Source organism: Lactuca saligna, chromosome 8 (genome assembly GCF_052625555.1).
Source record: "Lactuca saligna cultivar CGN05327 chromosome 8, ASM5262555v1, whole genome shotgun sequence".
In the NCBI taxonomy this organism is placed as follows: domain Eukaryota; kingdom Viridiplantae; phylum Streptophyta; class Magnoliopsida; order Asterales; family Asteraceae; genus Lactuca; species Lactuca saligna.
Window position 1 is genome coordinate 179,694,130 of NC_136424.1, and position 22,269 is coordinate 179,716,398.

The following is a 22,269-nucleotide window of genomic DNA, read 5'->3' on the forward strand; positions in this document are numbered from 1 at the left end:
TATGCGTGATAGTAGGTATGGACTGGATGATCTGGTTTGGTGTCATGATTGATTGTGAGAGCCAGTGGGTTGTAATTTGAACCACAAGTAGGGGAGAACTTGTTATTTATGGAGAGGGCACTAGGGTTGGTTCAGGGTTTTGTTCAGAAGCCAGGGCTCGACTCAATATTCAGTACAAGAGTGTAGGTTATTTGGATTATGTGGTTAACACTCAATTTGGGGATCAGGTTTCAGTTTTAGAGGTTCTAGTGGTTAGAGAGTTTACTGGTGTATTTGTAGAGGAGTTGCCCGGTGTGCCTCCCGTAAGGCAGGTTGAGTTCAGGATTGACCTTGTGTCGGGTGTGATCTCGATCGCCAAGGCGTCGTATCACTTGGCACCGCCTTAGATGTGGGATTTATCATCTCAGCTGCAAGAGCTTCTAGGCAAGGAGTTCATCAGACCGAGCAGTTCTCCGTGGGATGCGTTCATATCGTTCGTTAAGAAGAGGCATGGTTTGCACTGGATGTCCGTTGATTATCTGGAGTTGAATAAGTTAACGGTGAAGAATTGTTATCCCCTCTCTAGGATTGATGACCTCTTTGATCAGTTGTAGGGAGCATCTTGGTTCTCCAATATACATATGTGGTCTTCGTATCATCAGGTTAGAGTGAGAGAGGAGGACGTGGAAATGATCGTGATCCGGACTTGTTATGGGCATTACGAATTCATGGTGATGCCATTTAGCTAACCAATGCACCTGTTGTGTTTATGGTTTTGATGAATTAGTTATGTAGGTCGATGATCGATCGATCCATTATTGTATTTATTAATGATATCTTGGTGTATTCCAAGACCCGAGAGAAGCATGAGGAGCATCTTCTCTAGCTTCTGGTGGATTTAAGGCGAGAATGACTTTATTCTAAGTTCTTGAAGTGTGATTTTTGGTTACAAGAGGTCCAGTTCCTGGGGCACCTCGTTATCCAAGATGGGATTTTGGTCGATCCGACCAAGATCGAGGCGGTGATGTAGTGGGAGGTTTTGAAATCTCCTTCCGATATCAAGATTTTCTTAGGTTTAGCAGGGTACTATCAGATATTCATTCAAGATTTCTCAAGGATTGTGGTACCCCTCACTCATCCCACGAGGAAGGGGTGGATTTTCGATGGGGCCCAGAGCAGCAGTCGATATTTGAGACTCTTCGGCAGAGGTTAAGTGTGGCCCCAGTATTAACCCTCCCAGAGGGAGTTGAGGATTTTGTGGTATTCTGTGATGCATCAATCAATGGTTTGGGGGCAGTCCTCATGCAAAGAGGAAGGGTGATTGCTTCTGCTTCACAGCAGCTGAAGTCGCATGAGGCGCGATATTCGACGCATGATCTGGAGTTGGGAGTGGTGGTGTTCGCCCCCAAGATTTAGAGGCACCATCTTTATGGGGTCTGTTGTATTGTCTACACTGATCACAAGAGTTTGAGGCATATTATGGATCAACCAAACCTAAACGTGAGGCAGCGCAGGTGGGTTGATGTATTCAATGATTATGACTGCGAGATCCTTTACTATCTAGGTAAAGCGACCGTGGTAGCGGATGATTTGAGTCGTAATTCAGTGGGGTCTTCAGATTGGGTGATGTGTATGAGAATATCGATTGATTATCTACTTTTGGGTTTGATCAAGGAGGCTTAGGCTGAGGGAGTTTGGAAAAGAGAACTGGACGAAAGAGTGGATCAGAGGTGAGATTGATAGATTTGTCACGGATAGTCGAGGGTTATTGACCCGCTGTGGTCGGGTTTGGGTCCCAGTTTCTTGTGGGATCAGGCAGGTTGTGCTGGAGAAGGCTCATAAGTCTCATTGTTTCTATTTATCTTGGGGCCACCAAGATGTATCGGGATTTGGGATTGTGCTATGGGTGGTCGTGCATGAAGAATTGGGCACGAGGCAAACCTTCATCATTGCTTATCATCGGTATACTGACAAAAAAAGAGTGAGATAACGATACAGACCCTTGAGGATATGTTCTAGGCTTATGTTATCGATTTTGGTGGGAGCTGGGATTCCTACCTACCTCCTGCGGAGTTCTCCTAGAACAATAGTCAGGAGCTCAGTCAGGGTTGGCAAGGTTGCTTATAGGTTGGAGCTATCTGAGGAGCTCAGTCAGGTTTACAACACTTTCCACGTTTCGCAGCTATGAAAGTGCGTATTGGATGAGGATGTAATGGTTTCCTTGGATGATATTTAGGTCGATGAGCACCTGAACTATGTTGAGAAGCCGGTAGCCATTCTGGAAAGGAGGATGAAGATCTTGTAAAACAAGGAGGTACCTTTGGTAAAAGTACAATGGCAACATCGGAGAGGCTCCGAGTGGACCTGGGAATCGGAGATTGAGATGCAGGAGCATAATCCACAGTTGTTCACTGCAGCAAACTTCAAGGAGGAAGTCTACTTCAAGTGAGGGAGAATTGTAACATCCCAATGTTAAGGTACTTCTAAATTCATCCCTATAATTTTATATATGGAATTTTTGTCCCTATGTCTCAAGAGAAATTGCCTTGAAGCCCTAGTGGTAATTTTGTAATTATGGCAGGAGAAGTACGCCAAGCGTACATGTGTGTATGCTACGTGTACTAGGTCACACCCTAGTACACTGGGCATACACTTATGTACGCGGGGCCTACTAGCTAAATAAGGAAACCCTAAATTTTTGGGTTTAGGCGGTATTTAAGCAACATTAACCCTCATTTCTCTTTACATTTCCAGCCTCCATCAGCAAATTTGCGTTCTCTTCCAATCCCTAGCCACTTTTGAGCTCTTGGAAGGTTTAGTGTTAGTTTTTGTGTGTTCCAAACGAAGAAGAAGGTGGTGGTGAAGCTTGGAAGCTTAAAGAAAGCTTGGATCTGGGAGTTTTGTATCCTTCTCCATCATTAGAAGGTATAGTGTGCATACCTTGATTGTCTTATTTTCTAGATCTGTATCTTGGGTGTTTTTATGTTACTTTTTGGTCCCAAAAGTCTCATATTCTTCATGGTATGTTCTTGTCGATTTGGGTTGTCCTTTGATACCCTAAGGGGGGTCCAAAGCCATAAAAATGAGGTCCTATTTGTTAGTTTTTCTTGATGCATCTTGTAGAAGGTCTTAATGGCTTAAGACCTTGTGTTAAGAACTTTTTGGACTTGTAAAGTCATAAATTTGGAATGTTTATGACTGTATAGTGTATTTGGGCCTTAGATATGAAATATGGCTTAAGTGCTTAAGATATTAACCAATTATTTAAGTTTGGAGGCTGCTAGGGTACGCCACGCATACACTGGAGTATTCCCTACGTACTCGTTCAACCACCCCGATGAAGAGCCAACTGTTCGGATTCGCGTACGCCATGCGTACATCTGGAGTACGCCCTGTATACTCGCACCGGTCAGCCTTGTTGAGTTGACTCGGTTAAGTTGACTCTGTTGGGTTGATTCAGTTGACTTCGTGGGTTTGACTAGTTGACTTTGACCAAGTTTTACCTTGACGGTATTTTGGGATTTTGATGGAAATAGTCACTTGGTGGAAATAGGTATTGGTTAGAGAGCTGAGATTCGAAGTCAAGCCTAATCAGTTATGTTCAGTTTGCGAGGTGAGTTTTCCTCACTGTAGTTTTGGGTCGAAGGCACCAAGGTCAGCCCTTTGGATTGTTATCCTAATTTATCACATGATTTTATGTTATAGTTATCTGTATGATATGCATCCTGGTATGTAGGACGATGCTATGCTTAGTGATCTGTTAGATCTGTATGATTGTCTGTATATGTTAGCTAGAGTTTGATATGGTATATGTTGATATGTGATGGTGTGTAGGTTGAGGCAGTCATGCTTTGTGCTGAAGGCCAAGATACCCAAGGCGTCCCGGATAACCTGTACGCCAGAGCGACATACCAGTCATGCCGAAGGCCGAAAGAACATTCTAGATAGGATGAAGGCCCGGTGAGGTGTCCCAATCATGTTGAAGATTCTGTGAGCGTACCATATAGACTGTAGACCGGTGGGGCGTTCCAATCATACTGAAGGCTCTGTGTGCATTCTGTTTGTGGTTGTTATTTTTATGTGTTGTGTTGGTACTTTGGGGGAACTCACAAGCGTTGTCTTACAGTTTTGGGTTATCTTTCAGCCTGACCCAAAGGACCGGAAACTCGGATTACCCGAAACCCGGATAAAATCATTCTCTAAACCCGGGACCCAAACCGGTTCTACATATTTTTTCTCTAACGGTTCCAGTTCTGGTCCGATTTGGCCCGATTTTCTGGTTCTAAATCTCATCCTTACTTTCAGGTACTTTGTTCCGGTCCGATTTGGCCCGATTTTCTGGTTCTAAATCTCATCCTTACTTTCAGGTACTTTAGAGGATCGCGGGAAGGCGAAGGCATGACCGTACACACCCTCATGTTTTGGACTTATGATTTTGGGAAACTCTGATATAGAACATGTTTTGAAAACTATGTTTTAAACAATTTGTATTTTGGGTTGGTTTTAAAAATTTAAATTTTTGTGATTTTTATGGATGTTACACTAATTTCCAATACAAGACCTCTAGCATTTGTTGCAAAAGAAAAAAAACCAACAAGATGAAATCAAAAGTAGCTGCTAAAGATTCTGATTCAAATGGTACTAATGATGAGTTCACTAGTCAGGAGAAGGCTTTAATGCTTATCAATCCTAACAAATTTTTTTTAGAAAAAATTCTCAAGGTTCAGATGCGACAATTATAGAAGATATTAGAGTGGAGGAAAGACTTTCAAGGGAACTAATGAAAGCTATACGAAAACCAAGAATGAAGGATACAAGGGTTATCAAAAAGAAGATGATAAGAAAGAAAAGAAGTAGCTTGGGGACTCAGGATTTGATTATAACTATTGCAACGACAAAAACCATTTCAAAAAAGTGCATGTTGAGGATACAAAATCAGAAGAAAGAAAAGGAAAAAGATGAAGCCTATTATTTCCAAGAACTTGAAGATCTTCACAACTTGAAGCTCACTGGAAAAACATTAATTGTCGAAGAAAATGCCAGTGACAGTGGAAACATAGAGGTATGGTCAACTGATTTGGAAGATGATGAAGTTTCAAAGTTAACTTATGGTGCTTACTATGTTGTGAACAAGGTGGATGATGAAAGCAGTGTAAAACGTTTCATTCTTAAGAGTGTGAGTTTGAGGAGTCAAAAGTATTTCTTAGATGAAAATGTAAGTTCAGATATGTACATGTTTACAAAACTGTTAGAGAGCATGTGGAGGTGAGCGAGAAGCTAACCGACAAGGTACACTCTACCCTTAAATCTTTAAATATTCTCTCATTAGGATTCTGAACTAACTGATTTAAGAAATAATGTTTATGAGTTTAGTGAAAGTTGAAAATGGAATCACATAAGTTTTACAAATCTTGATGGCGATCTTAGAAGGATTACCTTTATAAATGAGGAAAAAAGAATAAGAATTGAGGAATTGCAGGTTGAACTATCTAGGGAAAAGGACAACGTTATTTTAATAGAAATAAGATACTAAGATTTTAATGAAACAAAGAAGTATATTTTGTCAAATACCTCGTCGCCTGTACAATAACATTTCACAACTTTTTTTGAACTGTAATACTGCGAAAGAGATGCATAGAAAGATGTTTCCCTTTTTAGAATATCAAGATGAGGAAATAGATGTTGAGTGTTATAGATGTGAATCTTTAATTCCATCTAATGAATCCTTGAGTGATTCAAATAGGGTTGTAATAGAAAAGATTGAAGAATTTTTTATATCAAAAGAAAATAAATTCACGATGAAAGATGTGCTAACAGAAGAAGACAAACAACAAATCAAAATGAAATCAATTGATAATTATAACTTGTTACGGAAGAAATTAAATTTATAAGAAATCATGATTCTACGATTGATTTTAATTTGATGAAAGCGAAATGAGTGAAATATCAGTTGAGGATGAAGTTGATTGTTCTTCTTATGTGAAACCTATTGATGAACCAAAAAAGAATCTAATTTTTAGTCAATTGAATTTGAGCAATTTTTTGAAAAATGAAGAATTAAGAATTTGTTGAAAATTAAGTATTCAAGCCTTAATATGATGTCTGGACTTTAAAGAAGATCGATGAACCAAGATTAGGAGAGTTTACTAATTTAAAGTTCACTGTTTTGAGGGGATCAAACAATGAACAATTTGTATTCACATGTATTGATCTTGCGATCATGAATCCCTATGATTGGATTGTGTTATTTGGTATACTGAAAAAGAATGAATCTAAATTTGGATCTCAACTCCAACATTTGAAGAAAATGATCAGATTTTATGTTACTGAGTTATGCAAGATGGATATTGTATTACCATTATTTTTCACCCATTTTGTTTTTTTTGTTTTTTTATTTGTAGAACATTCATTTGAAAAAATGTTAGCATGAGTCTTATTTTGAATATTATGAAAAATCACCCATGTTACTTTATTATGAAACAAGCTCATCAAAATAAATGTTCTCAAAAACAGAATGTAATGAAAAAATGTTAGCATGAGTCTTATTTTGAATATTATATTTTAATATTAGATCTATATTAATTATTTAAAACCTAGCCCTGTGTCTTGTCATACCCCAAAACCAAGAACGTCGGAAATGTTCTGGGGCGGAGGACGTCATGTAAATTATCACAACACAGTATAACAGTAAATAAGCAAACAACATTATCCATTGCATTTGATATAAAATTTTAATACAAGTGTGTTCTGTACAGTTATAGACACCAAAAAGTAAATCAAAATAATAAGATGAGTCTTGAATGCGCTCCATCTTCTCAAAATCTCGCATCGGTACCTGTCTACTGACGACCTGAGAATACAAGTTATTTTGAAAGCGAGTATCAGCATTAAGCTGGTGAGTTCATAAGTATTTTAGTGTCGGTGTTTGTATCAAAACATTTGAACCTAGTTATAAACATGAGTTTGTAAACATTTGTGATATAAGTATGTGAATGTTTGTAAGTGTTTGTAAGTGTTTGTAAAAGTTTGAATATCTTAGAAAAACCTATATTTTCTATTAAAAGTAGCCTTCTACCAAGGCGTAACTGTTTTGTATGTTCGTTTACTGTAAAAGTGTGTAATTTTCCCAAGTGTAACTATCATTGTCAAAATATAGTTTGTACATTAATGTTTAAGTGAAAAGATCACTAAATATATAAAGGGTAAATTAATGTAGTATTGTAGTGTTGTACTATAGGAACTACTGCTGTACTAACTACCTTAAACCGGATTTATATTAAGGTATCATGTGATTAGTTGTACCATACTATCGACTAGGTAACAACGACAAATGTAGGTCATAAAAAGGTATGACGTTTGGCACCCGCAGACCTGCAGGTCCGGCTGTAGCTAGCAGCAAAGTGAAGGATAGTCAATCCAGTATAGATCTATACGCAAACTCATGCTCTCCCTCCAAGAGACTATGGCTACAACTCGGGCCATGACATTGAAGGCATGCTCCGATACAGTGGATCACAATTTGTTAACGTATTCATGTATATGTAATGTATTGTTACTCGTTCTAGTATCGTTGTATATGTTCTCTTTCTAGTATAGTTGTATATGTTCTTCTTCTAATATAGTTGTATATGTTCTTCTTCTAGTATAGTTGTATATGTTCGTCTTGTAATGTAATGTATATGTTCTCATAGAAATAAGTACTGACTCATGAATGAACTGACTCATTGAACATCTCATTGATCTAGCAATTGTATAAGTATTATCCCGTGCTACCCATATGGTAACACATTAATGAAGTAACTGGTACGTATGAATCTGGAAGAAATTTTATGACTATATATGTATACATGATATATAATTAATATTGAGATGACCTTCAGACGGCTACCCGATATCCCACCAGACCACATCTCAAGCGCGAAAAGGAAATAGGGCGGACGACCTTCCTAAGCCTTTTAAACATTTCTTATATAACTATACATATACGGGCATGCAATTTATAATAAGTATAAAAGATTTTAAGTAAAAGTAATTGATAAGTAAAAGAGTTTGTAAAGCAGTTTGAAGTAAAACAGTTTGAAAAGTAGTAAAATCATTTGTTTTGTAGTTATTAATCACATGTGATTGATTTAATAACTATAAGTATTCAACTTGTATCCCCCCATAAAAGCATTTAAAACATTTATAGTATTTCAAAGGTTAGTTAAAGGGGTATGAACTCACCTGTAGTAAGTGGATTGGATTGAAATGTCGGATATGGTGCTAGGTGGCAAATGAGGACTTGTACACACGTACGAGCCTAGTTTTCATATAGTAAGCATATATATATATATATATATATATATATATATATATATATATATATATATATATATATATATAACTAATTAGCCAAAATATAACTAATAAATTAAGTTGGGACACTCTAGAACATGAAAACACTTTGTATAAGTGTTATAAGTCCTAAGGATTGCATCTAAGTGGTTGTGGGACAAGGCTAAAGGGGTTTAGGGTTCCAAAGGACCCTATACATGAGTTTACTCTTCAATGACCCTCACACAAGGAGTTTACGGTCGTAAACCCTTGAGTTTACGGCCATAAGCTCCTAATATTAATGTAATTTTGTGTTTTGAAGTGTTACATGATTCCTAGAAGCAATTCTACTTGGTGGTTTAATCCTTGGAAGAGTTTAGGGCATTAAGACACTCCTTTTAGGAGTTTATGGCCCCAAGGCCATTTCCTTGTGAGTTTACTGCTGTAAACTCATATGGAAAGGGGTATTTTTATGTTTTGAAGTCCCATTCTCATCTAGGATAGGTTCTAGACAATTATCTAAGGCTAATGAAGGCCTTAGGCTCACTTTGGTACCTCCCCCCCCTTTGATGTTCATGGGACAAAGACCAAATCCATAAGATATTATGGCTGTAATCTCTCTTTCGGATTGGCATATGATGATTTAAGGTCCCTATATTAACCAGGAATAAATCGAGGCTATTGTCCAAGGCTTTAGGAGTGATTAAGGCACTCTTTGGCCTTTGAGTTTGGAGTTCACGATCCAAGAACTTCTTGGGCGGTGAACACCTAAATCTTGGTGTTTATGGTTGATTTCTAGTCATAAATACACCTTCATACAAGCATAAGGTAGTTGTATATCACGGGGGAAGGTCTAGGCATCATTTTACCCTTATAAAAGAGTTTACTCCCCAAGGTGTTCTTTGGTGGTAAACTCTCGAATCTTGAACTTTTGGTATGAAATCTATGTTATTAAACCCAATATATGCCATATAATACAACTAGAGAGAGTTACTCACGATTCAGGATGAAAACCCGAAGATCCGTGAGAGAGAAATGGATTTTCTTTAGTTAGAAATGTAACTAATGAAATAATTTGGTTAAGAATCATATATATAGTCATGGGATTTTTGGCAGAGAATATTTTTATTCAAGAAATGAACTCTAATATCATAGAGTTTTGAAATAACAGAGTTGCACGAAGCCCTAGTGCATCCTCTCTCCTGATATCTCTTTAAGTGTAAACCCTGAAATACTCAAACTTATACGGAAATGTCTGAAAATTTATTGCGACTGTTCTAACTTCTATTGACTTGATAATGTTTGTACATAATGGAAATTTCATGTTGTCACATCATCCCCCTTTAGAAGGAATTTCGTCCCGAAATTAGAATTTAAGAAAATAAGAAGTTACAAAATAACTAAGCGTAAAGATGAGGATATTTCAGTTTCATCTGATCCTCATGCTCCCAAGTGAATTCTGGTCCTCGTTTGGTGTTCCTGCGAACCTTCACAATCGGGATGCGGCTTTGCTTTGTCTGCTTGACCTCACAGTCCATGACCTCTACTAGTTCTTCCACGAAGTTGAGGCTCTCGTTGATCTCGATCTCTTCGAGTGGGATTACAAGAGTCTCTTCGGATAGACACTTTGTCAAGTTAGAGATGTGGAATATAGAATGTGCGTTATGAAGTTCATCGGGTAGGTTGAGTTTGTATGCTACAGGGCCGATTCTTGCGAGAATCTCGAAATGCCCTATGTATCTCGGATTGAGCTTCCCACGCTTACCGAAGCGTATCAAGCCCTTCCAGGGTGTGACTTTAAGAAGGACTCGGTCTCCCACCTGGAATTCCAAAGGTTTCCTTCGTTTGTCCACATAGCTTTTCTGTCGGTCTCTAGAAGCTTTCAATCGTTCATGGATCTGAACGATCTTCTCTGTTGTTTCTCGAATGATTTTCGGGCCTGTGAGAGTACTGTCCAAAAATTTCCCCCTAGCTAACTGGGTATCACCCACTTCAGCCCAACACAGAGGGGATCTGCACTTCCGGCCATAGAGGGCTTCAAATGGAGCAGCCTTGATGCCCGTGTGATAACTGTTATTGTAGGAAAATTCGACAAGGGGTTAATGAGTATCCCATGCCTTTCCAAAATCAATCACACAGGCTCTCAACATATTTTCCAGTGTTTGGATGGTCCTTTCACTTTGTCCATCGGTCTGTGGATGGTAGGCCGTGCTCATGGCCAACCTTGTTCCTAGGGAATGTTGTAGCGACTGCCAGAATCTTGAGGTGAACCTACTATCTCTATCGGAGATAATGGATATAGGTACACCATGTAGTCATACGATTTCCCTAATGTATGTTCTTGTAAGTTTTTCCATCTTGTCAGTTTCTTTGATAGGCAGTGTGCAGAATTGGTCAATCGGTCGATGATGACCCGTATGGTATCATGTCCATCCGTTGTCTTGGGCAACTTGGTTATGAAATCCATAGTGATCCGCTCCCACTTCCATTCTGGAATCTTTGGTTGTTGTAGCAAACCGGTGGGCTTCTGATACTCGACCATAACCTTTGCACTAGTAAGATTTACCTATGAAGGTAGCAATCTCTGCTTCCATGTTAGACCACCAGTATAACTTTTTGAGATCCATGTACATCTTTTCTGAACCTGGGTGGATGGAATACCGAGTGCTGTGCGCCTCGGTCATGACTACGTCTCTGAAACCACCTAGTCTTGGGGTCCAGATCCAGTCCATGAAATAATAAACTCCGCCACCATTAACTTTTAAGTTCTTATCCATTCCTCTCAGGGATTCACCTACCACGTTTTCAGGTGTCAAAGCGTCGAGCTGAGCAGCTTTAATTTGTGTGGACAAGTGTGAATGGATAATCATAGTCAAAGATTTGACTTTACAACCAGAATATTCATTCCGAATTAGGGCGTCAGCTACAACATTGGCTTTACCCGGATGATAAAGAATTTCGCATTCGTAGTCACTGAGTAGCTCGACCCACCGTCGTTGTCTCATGCTGAGCTCTTTCTGGTCAAAAATATGTTGCAGACTTTTGTGGTCTGTAAAGATAGTTCTCTTCGGACTGTAGAGGTAATGTCTCTAGATCTTCAGAGCAAACAAAACTGCTCCTAGCTCAAGATCGTGTAGTTGACCTCATGTGTCTTCAGCTGTCTCGAGGCATAGGCCATGACCTTACCTCTCTGCATCAGAACACACCCGAGCCCTTGATTCGATGCATCGCAATAGACTACGAAGTCTTCTATCTCTTCGGGGAGGATAGTACTGGTGTGGTGCACAAGGTTCATTTGAGCGTTTGGAACGCTCTCTCCTGTTTCTCTTCCCAGTCAAAGGCCACGCCTTTCTGGGTCAGTGTTGTAAGAGGTTTCACAATTCGGGAGAAGTTCTGTATGAACCTGCCGTAGTAGCCAGCGAGACCTATAAATTGACGAATTTCTGTAGGCGTTTTCGGTGCTGACAAGTTCTCAATTGCCTTAATTTTGGATGGGTCCACATGGATTCCTTCTTCGCTTACCACGTGTCCTAAGAATTCGACTCTTCGGATCCAAAAGTCGCATTTAGAGATCTTCACATAGAGCTTCTCCGTTCGAAAAGTTCCTACAACTTGTCGCAGGTGATCGCCATGCTCTTCCTTACTTCGGGAGTAGATCAAGATGTCATTTATGAAGACAATGACGAACTGATCCAAGTAAGGTCGGGATACTCTATTCATTAGATCCATAAAAACTACGGGCGCATTGGTCAATCCGAATGGCATCACCACGAACTCATAGTGTCCGTAACGAATTCAGAGGGCTGTCTTTGGGACATCCTCCTCTAGCACTCGTAACTGGTGATATCCAGATCTTAGATTAATCTTCGAAAAGTAGTTCGCCCCTTGCAGTTGGTTAAATAGATCGTCTATGCGAGGCAAAGGGTAACGATTCTTGACCGTTAGTTTGTTGAGTTCTCTGTAGTCGATACACATACGGAAGGATCTGTCTTTCTTCTTAACGAACAAGACCGATGCTCCCCAAGGCGAGAAACTTGGTCTTATAAACCCCTTGCTAAGCAGTTCGTTAAGTTGACCAGATAGTTCCTACATCTCAGCTGGTGCTAATTGGTAGGCCGACTTGTCTACTGGGGTAGCTCTTGGGACTAAGTTGATTTTGAACTCGACATGTCGTTGTGGAGGTAATCCAGGTAGCTCTTCTCGGAAAATGTCGGGAAAGTCGCTTAGTACTGGAATGTTTTTTAGTTCTTTCGTTTCGAGGCTCGTATCGACGACGTGATCAGGGAATGCATGGTATTCTTTACATAGATACTTCTGTGCTTGAATACTTGATATAATATGAAGACTCACACCGGGTTTGTTGCCGTAGACGATAAGAGTTTTGTTAGACGGGAGGTTTAGAAGGACTACTTTTTCTTAGCTCATGACGTCGGCGCGATGAAGACACAACCAATCCATGACGATGATAACATCGAAGCTTCTAATCGAGACCGACATAAGGTTGATTGGAAATGAATGGTTATCTAGAGTTAGGGTTCATCCTAAGTATATGCTATTTGTACTTTCTGTTTTTCCATTATCCATTTCTATTGTGAATTGTTCTTTAAGTATGTGTGGATGTTGTTTAAGCAGGCGAGCAAATTTATGGTTCACGAAGCTTCACTCCGCTCCACTATCGAACATAATACATGCATATGAGTTATCGAGGAGGAACGTACCAGTCACCACCGTCGGGTCAACAACTGCTTCCCCATGGCCTATTGCTAGTACCCTCCCTGCTCCGCCAACATTCTTCGCTTTGGGAAAGTCCCTCTTATAGTGGCCCACCTCGCCGCATCCATAGCAGGTCTGGCTCACGCCAGAGCCGGGGACTTGGGTGATCGGCCTCGTCGGAGATTTACAGTAATGGACTGTGTGTCCTTTCTTGTTGCAGTTAGAGCACTGCATTTCACGGCAGGGGCCGTTGTGGTAGTTTCATTTGTTGCACTTAGGCAAATTTCCAGCATACTGCCCCACCGGAGCAGTAGCAGCAGTAGCGATTATTGCGGCATGCACTACCACAAATTGCTACTTTTTGGCTGTTCGTTGTTTCTTCTTTTCCTCCCAGAACTTCCACTTAGTGTCAGCGGGTTTGGAGGGTTCCGAGATGGCTAGGGTTGTTTTTTCCGCAGGGGTTTTGACTTCGTGGTCAATGAGTCTCTGTGCCAGTCGCTTGGCACTGTCGAAGGTAGCAGGGTTTGATGATAGGACATTCCCCTGATACGGAGGCACTAGCCCCCATATGTACCTCTCGATCTTTTTCCCTTCAGTGGGAACCATATTGGGGCAGAGGGCCACCAGTTCACTGAATCTGGCGGTATGCGACTATGTTGGAGCCCTTCATGGTTAGGCTCCACAGCTCTTGCTCCAGTTTCTGGATTTCTCCCCTTGAGCAGTATTCCTCAATCATGAGGTGTTTCATGGTTTCCCAACCCATGTCATTCGCCACTACTAGAGTTAACGCTTTAACGTGGCCGTTCCACCACGTTAGGGATTTTCCTTCAAAGGTGAATGCGGCATATTTGACCTTGCTTGCAGCAGGTCACGAACAAATTTTGAAGACTGATTCAGTCTTCTCGAACCATTGCGAGAGGGAAATGACTTTGTCGGTTTCCTGGAAGGACTTCGGCTTGCAGTTGGTGAAATCCTTGTTGGAGCACTCTCTCGAGCGCACAGGGATTTCAACAGGAATAGAGTCAACAGGGGTTCCACCTCTGCTGGCATCAATAGAGTGATACTGAGCCGTGGTAGTTGCCACTGCTGCAGCTACGACAGCATTCAGGGCTACAATATCGATGACCGGAAGAGGAGGTGGTGGAGGTGCAGGGTTATTCCTGGGAGATTTGCGACGAGGCATCTTTCGGCTATAAGTTTATAAAGATAAACACAATGGTAAGAATAAATTGTAAGTTGGGTGAGAGTGACACATGTACTAACTAACCATATCCCAACAGTTGAATGAGTGTTCGAGAACACAACAAGGAATATTAGTAGGAAAACACAAGTGTACAGATTTTTCCCACATATTAGGTAGTTGTCAATAATACTGGTATTACTGATGTAATAAGTTCAGGGAAAATCGACCTAACAGTAGGTCTTACATCATACCATACAGAAAGTTTGACTATTCCTAGATTCCTAGTTAGAGTACTGAAAGTTAGGAATATTTTACAGACAAGTGCTACTTAGGGCACAGATACTAAAGGCTATTCCTTAACCAAAGGACAAAGATGTATTAGACATCTTCTAACGATGATGGGAATTCCTCGGGCGAACCCTGAGGTTTGCCACTTGACGGACCACCTATTGAAGGTGTCTTTCATGAGCCCTTTGACGAACTCGAAGTTCTATGACTTAGGCTAGGGAGGTAGCCAGCTGTTGCTGCAGGGTCTCATTGGTTCTCCAGGTCATTTCCATTTCCTCTTTGAGATGGTGGATGCGGACTGTGTTGTCACCAGAGTTAGTATCAATCTCCATCACTCGGTCGATAGTTGCTCGACCTTGTTCACCATTACGAGCTATTCTGCGGATAATGACGGGCAAAGCTCGATCCGCAGAGCCACCTTTGCTGAGGTTGTAAAAGCTTTGGTGCCCAAAGTAAGGTAAGGGTTGACCCTGTTCATCGCTCAAGCGATTCAACTTGGTTTCCCACAAGGGTGTAGGACCTGGGAAAGCTGGTCGGGGGTTGTTATTTGGGGCTTGACCTACTAGCGGTAGGTTGTTGACTTCAGGCTCAGAGTCAGATCAATCAAAAAAGCATTCTGTGAGGTGATCATCCAAAGGGATTGGATGGTCATCTTCGGGATCTTCTTCGATCCACCCAGCATTGCCTTCATATGGGAAGTATGGGTCGCCATGATGGAATCCAGCCATTTTAAATCTACGCGAGAAGAGAGGTATAAGAATCTAGTGTATAAGTAGCTATTAGTAGTACAAAATACCCCTATAGTATTTTAAGTTTAGGTTCTACTATTCTCTTTGTGGTATTGTTGGTATGCTTTTAGACTTGTTAACATATCACAACCATTCTAGGGAAAATGCTAATCACTCCTCAGACCTGCATAGTTGATCAGGCTATCCCATTCCCAGGACTGACCATACATCCCCGAGCTCACTTGTGATATTTAACAATCATAATATTTGTGTTCTTGTCATTGTGACACTGATTTTAGTATGAATGCAGACTTGTATACTTAATTAAATATTTTAGTATTTAAAGTATAAACTCTTGGTCAGACTGTTTTAATCCCAAATGGATTTATAGTTAGTATATCTTTTATGGGTTGATATAATCAATTCACTATAAACAATGCGTTGATACCAATCTGTCACAACCAAAAACCAAGAACGGCAGAAACGTTCTGGGGCAGAGGACGTCAGGTAAAGTATCACAACACCTTATAACAGTAAATAAGCAAACAACATTATCCATTGCATTAAATATATAATTTTAATAGAAGTGTGTTCCGTACTGTTATAGACACCAAAAAGTAAATCAAAATAATAAGATGAGTCTTGAATGCGCTCCATCTTCTTAAAAGCTAGCCTCGGTACCTGTCTGCTGACGACCTGAGAATACAAGTTATTTTGAAAGCGAGTATCAGCATTAAGCTGGTGAGTTCATAAGTATTTTAGTGTCGGTGTTTGTGTCAAAACATTTGGATGTAGTTATAAACACGAGTTTGTAAACATTTGTGATATACCTATGTGAATGTTTGTAAGTGTTTGTAAAAGTTTGAATCTCTTAGAAAAACCTATATTTTCTATTAAAAGTAGCCTTCTACCAAGGCGTAACTATTTTGTATGTTCGTTTACTGTAAAAGTGTGTAATTTTCCCAAGTGTAACTATCATTGTCAAGATATAGTTTGTAGATTAATGTTTAAGTAAAAAGATCACTAAATATGTAAAGGGTAAATTAATGTAGTACTGTAGTGTTATATTATAGGAACTATTACTATACTAACTACCTTAAACCAGATTTATATAAAGGTATCATGTGATTAATGGTACCATACTATCGACTAGGTAACAACGACAAATGTAGGTCGTAATAAGGTATGACGTTTGGCACCCGTAGACCTGCAGGTCCGTCTGTAGCTAGCAGCAAGGTGTAGGATAGTCAATCCAGTACAGATCTATACGCAAACTCACGCTCTCCCTCCAAGAGATTCTGGCTACAACTCGGGCCATGACATTAAAGGCATGCTCCGATACAGTGGATCACAATTTGTTAACGTATTCATGTATATGTAATGTATTGTTACTCGTTCTAGTATCATTGTATATGTTCTCTGACTAGTATAGTTGTATATGTTCTTCTTCTAGTATAGTTGTATATGTTCTTCTTCTAGTATAGTTGTATATGTTCTTCTTCTAGTATAGTTGTATATGTTCTTCTTGTAATGTAATGTATATGTTCTCATAGAAATAAGTACTGACTCATGAATGAACTGACTCATTGAACACCTCATTGATCTAGCAATTGTATAAGTATTATCCCGTGCTACCCATATGGTAACACACTAATGAAGTAACTGGTACGTATGAATCCGGAAAAACTTTTATGACTATATATGTATACATGATATATAATTAATATTGAAACGACCTTCGGACGACTACCCGATATCCCACCAGACCACATCTCAAGCGCAAAAAGGAAATAAGGCGGACGACCTTCCTAAGCCTTTTAAACATTTCTTATATAACTATACATATACGGGCATGCAATTTATAATAAGTTTAAAAGAGTTTAAGTAAAAGTAATTGATAAGTAAAAGAGTTTGTAAAGCATTTTGAAGTAAAACAGTTTGATAAACAGTTAAAAGAGTAGTAAAATCATTGCTTTTGTAGTTATTAATCACATGTGATTGATGTAATAACTATAAGTATTCAACTTGTATTCCCCCTCCCCCCCCATAAAAGCATTTAAAACATTTAAAAGTATTTCAAAGGTTAGTTAAAGGGGTATGAACTCATTTGTAGTGAGTGGATTGGATTGAAATGTCGGATATGGTGCTAGGTGGCAAATGAAGACTTGTACACACGTACGACCCTAGTTATCATATAATGAACATATATATATATATATATATATATATATATATATAACTAATTAGCCAAAATATAACTAATAAATCAAGTTGGGACACTCTAGAACATGAAAACACTTTGTATAAGTGTTATAAGTCCTAAGGGTTGCATCTAAGTTGTTGTGGGACAAGGATAAAGAGGTTTAGGGTTCCAAAGGACCCTATACATGATTTTACTCTTCAATGAACCTCACACAAGGAGTTTATGGTCGTAAACCCTTGAGTTTACGGCCGTAAGGTCCTAAGCTTAATGTAATTTTGTGTTTTGAAGTGTTACATGAATCCTAGAAGCAATTCTACTTGGTGGTATAATCCTTGGAAGAGTTTAGGGCATTAAGACACTCTTTTTAGGAGTTTACGGCCCCAAGGCCATTTCCTTGTGAGTTTACTTCTGTAAACTCATATGGAAAGGGGTATTTTTACGTTTTCAAGTCCCATGCTCATCTAGGATCGGTTGTAGACAATTATCTAAGGCTAATGAAGTCCTTAGGCCCACTTTGGTACCCCCCTTTGATGTTCACGGCACAAAGACCAAATCCATAAGAGATTACGGATGCAATCTCTCTTTGGGATGGGCATTTGATGATTTAAGGTCCCTAAATTAACTAGGAATAAATCGACGCTATTGTCCAAGGCTTTAGGAGTGATTAAGGCACACTTTTGCCTTTGAGTTTGGAGTTCACGGTCCAAGAACTTCTTGGGCCATGAACACCTAAATCTTGGTGTTTATGGTTGGTTTTTAGTGTTAAATACACCTTCATACAAGCCTATGGTAGTTATATATCACGGGGGAAGGTCTAGGCATCATTTTACCCTTATAAAAGAGTTTACTCCCCAAGGTGTTCTTGGGCGGTAAACTCTCGAATCTTGCATTCTTGCTATGAAATCTATGTTATTAAACACATTATAAGCCATATAATACAACTAGAGAGAGGTACTCCCGATTTGGGATGAAAACCCGAAGATCCGTGAGAGAGAAATGGCTTTTCTCTAGTTGGAAATGTAACTAATGAAATAATTTGGTTAAGAATCATATATATAGTCCTGAGATTTTTGGCAGAGAATGTTTTTATTCCAAAAAGGAACTCTAATATCATAGAGTTCTGAAATAATAGGGTTACACGAAACCCTATTGCATCCTCTCTCCTGATATCTTTTTAAGTGTAAACCTTGAAATACTCAAACTTATACGGAAAAGTCTGAAAATTTACAACGACTGTTCTAACTTCTATTGGCTTGATAATGTTCGTACATAATGAAAATTTCGGGTTGTCACACGTGTATCCCTTACTCGTAAGGTAGACACCCATGGATGGGTTCATCACTAACCCGTAAGGTAGACATCCCACATGCAGGTCTATCACTAACCTAAACACAAAACACAGTCACTACTAATTGACCAGTCCAACCCTTCCCAACTGGGTTCAGCACTAACCCAAGAGATAAAAACGTCATTCACTAATAACATGACCAAATTGACCCAATGTTTTAAGTGAGGCACGACTCTGACCCGTAACAATGCCCCCGATGTACTGCGTTCGCTACTCCAATGATGCAAATATATGCATGTTCTTTGTCATTCAATAATGGTACTTATAATTGTTTCCCATCAGTATAAATTGTTGGGTTTTAAGCATTATAACACTCCTATGGTGCACATGAAACCCTAGATGCTTTGGATCAATGTTTTCTCTGATTATACATGCATTTCAATTTTGAAAAGCATACATCCTAACTAGCATACAATAGAGGGTATACAAGATAAAAACCAAGTTAGATGAATACTTCTTGATGTAGTTTGTAGTTCTTGGCCTTAGAAAGCTTTATCACCTTAAGTGTGATGCCTCTAATGTGTCACACACACCAAATGCAAGAGGGGGCTTGAGAGAATAGGCTAGTTAGCTCAAAATTGATTATCACTCTCATAGAATGAATGGGAAACCGATTTTAGCTCTAGGTGGTTTGATTTTATAGTGTTACAAAGGATAGGTTTCATCCATGCAAATCCTAATGCACCATGACCCTTCATATTTCTTAGGCTCCATGGGTTAAACATCCATGTACTATCATATTGGTTTAGCCCATCCTAATCAACCAGGGATCATTAGCCCACACTATAAGAATTTTTGATTTACTTAATTAGTCCCCATATATTTAATCAGTCTCTTTTGATCACTAAATTAATTGCATATTAATTCTTGATCAATACTAATTTAATAATATGATTTCTCAATTAATATATTATACTTATAATATATTAATAAATTACAAATAACCTTATTATCAAAAGTCCGTCCTATCGAATTGCACTGGTGAAGGCAACCCAAAAGGACCATGCTACTATCGGGTCAAGTACATCCCATTTATAGTCAAGGGCTTAGACACCTAATCCAACATTCTCCTACTTGGATAAGTCAAATAAATATAGCTGCAAAAGCATCTTCAAAATCCAATTAGCAATTGTAGCTTTCAAAATCCAGTGTCGAACTCTGACGTAGTCAGTGACACATCCTTTAGATAAGGGATCATATACTCCTCTGTTCTTCAAGATATCATGCAAACAAATACATGGAACATAGTCATCCTTATTGTCTTGCAGTTTGTTTCCCGATTTCCGATTTATATGACATAGAACATAATTGAACACATCAATTTAGTTCTGACCGGGACCCGACACATAAGTCAAAACAAAATCATCGAGGGGCCCAAGATATCACTTTTAATCTTCTTAGGATAAAAGGAACATATAAGCTTCGAATTATATGCTTGTACTAACAACTCGTTAAATCATGCACAACGATACGTTTTATAACATCAAGTTATTGATGTGTTTTCATGTCATCAATGCATAACCAACTTGTATTCAACAACTCATATATCTTGGCTTGAAGACTATAAGATATTATCGTCTCACAATCACTCGTGATGAACTCCATGAAGTGATTCAGGTGAGCGTGGGTTTAATCTAATATCGAAATCTTATTTCGAAAGCACTCATGAATGTTGCAGCATACTATTTCTATGTCTAACACCTTAGACAATCTACAAGCGAATTCACGACAGTCTAACCTCATAACCTAGTTCCAAAGTACGATCGAGTTTGGATAGTTTGAATAATCTTATTATTATGGAAGTCAAAACATGCAAAAGTGAAACAATAGTAAATAATTGACACAAGAAGTGGTACTTTCTGTCGATATGCCTGGATCTACGATGATCTCTTTGTTTCTTGGTTAAGGCAACTACCCCTTCATTATCGCCAAAAATCTCCACAAGCTCCTTTATGGATGGCACAACTCCAAGGTCTCCGATGAAGTTCTTCAACCATATCGCCTCCTTTGATGCTTCACTCGCTGTAATGTGCTCTGATTCACACGATGAATCAACTACAATCTCATGCTTGAAAGATTTCCATGTTACTACTCCTCCATTTAGAGTAAATACCCAGCCCGAATGAGAGCGTAAATTATCTTTGTCGATTTCAAAACTCGCATCACAATGCCCTGTCACTCTCAAGTCATCACTCCTACCGAGGGTAAGAACCCACTCCTTAGTCCTCTGTAGGTACTTAAGAATGTTCTTTACTGCAGTCCAGTAAGCTTTACCAGGATTCCCTTGATATCTTCTGACCATGCTAAAAGCAAAGGCCACATCAGGGCGAGTAAAAGTCATAGCATACATGATCGATCCAACTACTCAAGCATATGGTCCTCGACTCATCTCCTCCGTCTGAGCTTCTATAGACGGACTCTGAATCTTACTCACTTTGTTATTGCTTTGGGTAGGTAAGTCACCTTTCTTGTAATCCTCCATGCTGAAATGCTTCAACACCTTGTCCAAGTAGGTACTTTGACTAAGTCATATTAATCTTTTACTCCTGTTCCTCAATATCCTTATCCCTAGAATATAGGCAGCTTCTCCACGGTCCTTCATAGTGAAACACTCCAAGCTAGCACTTAATTTTCTGCAAGGTTGGAATGTCATTTCCTATGAAAAGCATGTTATCTACATACAATACCAGAAAGCTAACTATACTCCCACTAGCTTTTACATATACGCAGGACTCATCCTCGCTTCTCGAAAAACCAAACTCTTTCACATTCTCATCAAAACAAAGATTCCATCTGCGAGATTCTTTTTTCAATCCATGGATGGATTTCTCAAGCTTACACACTATATTAGGGTACTTTTCATTGAAAAAACCCTCTTGTTGACTCATGTAAACATCTTTAGCCAATTTTCCATTAAGGAAAGTGGTTTTAACATCCATTTGCCATATTTCATAGTCATGAAATACAACTATGGCAAGCATAACCCTTATAGATTCAGTCTTCGTACTGGTGAGAAGGTCTCATCATAGTCAACTCCCTGAGTTTGAGTAAATCCCTTTGCAAACAGTCGTGCCTTGTATGTGTGTACTTTCCTATCCATCTTGGTCTTCCTGAAGATCCATTTGCACCCGACTGTCTTACGACCTAGTACATTGCCAACCAAGTTCCAAACTTGATTGTCATACATTGACTGGATCTTGTTGTCCATTGCCTCTTACCATTTAGCAGACTCGGGGCCAGCCATGGCTTCCTTGTAGTTGATAGGTTCATCTAGATTTATAAATGTACTATCACTGATAAATGTATCACCTTCAGTTGTCATATGAAAAGCATATAACACAGGTGGAAGACTAACTCTACTGGAACGTCTCAGAGGTACGGACTAGTCAATCGGTTCAACAGGAGTTTCCTCCTCGGGTTGAGCGATAGTGTTTGAGGTTCCTTCATCACTTAACTCTTGAAACTATTCAAGGTCAATTTTCTCCCATTGTCCTATTGGCTTATGAGTTCTCTC